This window comes from Dipodomys merriami, unplaced genomic scaffold, assembly GCF_024711535.1.
Source record: "Dipodomys merriami isolate MVZ:Mamm:240054 unplaced genomic scaffold, mDipMer1.0.p SCAF_1512, whole genome shotgun sequence".
NCBI classification, from domain to species: Eukaryota; Metazoa; Chordata; class Mammalia; order Rodentia; family Heteromyidae; genus Dipodomys; species Dipodomys merriami.
In genome coordinates this window covers 60,732-62,497 of record NW_027202841.1, presented here as the reverse complement: position 1 = coordinate 62,497, position 1,766 = coordinate 60,732, and the positions used below count along the sequence as shown (strand labels likewise).

At 42.3% G+C, this 1,766-nt stretch overlaps 1 non-coding gene across 1 annotated transcript; it reads right to left on the bottom strand.

Moving 5' to 3' along the window:
• Positions 1 to 415: 415 nt before the first annotated feature.
• LOC138827214 (small nucleolar RNA SNORA8) lies at positions 416 to 553 on the bottom strand. Its single transcript, XR_011372014.1, has one exon. It is a non-coding gene; the product is annotated as a small nucleolar RNA SNORA8 (small nucleolar RNA).
• Positions 554 to 1,766: the final 1,213 nt, after the last annotated feature.

The window sequence follows — 1,766 nt, the reverse complement described above, 5'->3', positions numbered from 1 at the left end:
ATTTTTATTTAATCATTTTTACATGTTGTAATTCCTTCACTGCCCATCAAACTGATGCTCAAGATTTCTCTTGAAATCTAAGGGAGCCCTTTTTGAAGCAAACAATTTTCAAGCCAGCCATTTCACTGCTCGGGAGGCCAAAATCTAGTGGCTATGTTCAAATGGCCAACCAAAAGCAGAAACTCTGATCAGCCCTGCCACAAATCTTTTATTGGGGCTTCTTTTAGCACTATTACAGAATTACTGATGACACACCTAAATTCTTTGAAATGTCATTTTGCAAGCAAATTTTGGGATCACTTTTTAAGTCCAACAGCTTGATTCAACTGCTGAATGCCTGCCTAGAGAAAGAAAAGCATTTGCTGAAAAGATCAGTTATCCTAAGTATTATCAATATGAATTGTCAAACTGCATATATTGTATCAATAGAAATACCAGGTTTACCATGGACAAAGCCAAGAAAACCAACGATGCCAGATATTGAGTTTCTATTGCACTGTCCTTTGAACATATCAGCAGGAGGTATTGCTGAATGCAAATACCATACAGTGTAATGTAAGTGTGTGTGTGTGTGTATATATATATATATATATATATATATATATATATATATATATATATATATATATATATGTCGTGGGGTTTGAACTCTGGGCCTGGGCACTCTCCCTGAGCCTCTCTGTGCTCAAAGATAGCCTTCTACAACTTGAGCCACAGCACCACTTCCAGCTTTTTCTGTTTTTCTGAGGAATCGAACCCAGGGCTTCATGCATGAGAGGCAAGCACTCTATCCTTAAGCCACATTCCCAGCCCCAATGTGAAGTTTTTAAGTGGCAAGATCACATAAGATAATAACAATTATTACTATTGAGTATGGCATACTCATTTCTATGAAGTTTACCTAGGAAGCAAGTTTTGCAAAGATCCATGTCACTGCATTAAAGACACCGGTAGCAGTGCTAGGGGAGCAATCTCATGACTTCCATCACAAGAGATGTCCATATTTAGCATGTCACAGTAGCGAGCAATGAACATGGGCATCTGTAAATTCTAGTCCAACCAGACTAGGAAGGGGGACCTGAGCTGATCCTGATCCATCCCTCCCAGCCACCCCTCACCCATTGAAGACTTTAGGAAGAACTATTTCTAGGTGGTGGAGCAAGGCAGAGGCACCATGGTCTTCTACAACCAGAACGTGGATAAAGAGGACAGACCACACACATGATCCCAGTGGCCCATGAGCTCAACCTTTGTTGTGGAAGTAGAGGAATCAGGATGGATTTCTCAGGGACTGTCCCCCAACAGAAATCCATGTTTCTCCTGCAAAAGTTCTGACTCTGTCACGTGCACATTGATTTGTATAACACACCAGATAGGGAGCTGTGTGTCATACACACACATGCACACACACACACACACTCAGCCATCATGGGTTTGTGTCACCTAGCTACCCACCCTGGAAATGATCATCCCACCTAAACTCAGCAGACGAAGCAAAGCCTATTCCCTGTCGGTGGATTGACTACATCTCCCTTTTGAGCTCTCCTAATGAGTGATCCAAGCGGTGAAGACAAATGCAAATTTTCCTGCAGATAAACAGTCATTGAACATTCTGAAATAGAATGGTCTCCAACATGACAACAGTCCTGGGGTTTGAACTCAGGACCCTGAGCGTGCTGTCCCAGAGCTTCTTTTTTGCTCAAGGCTGAGCATTCTACCACTTTAGCCACAGCACCACTCCTGGCTTCTGTGTGTGTGTGTGTGTG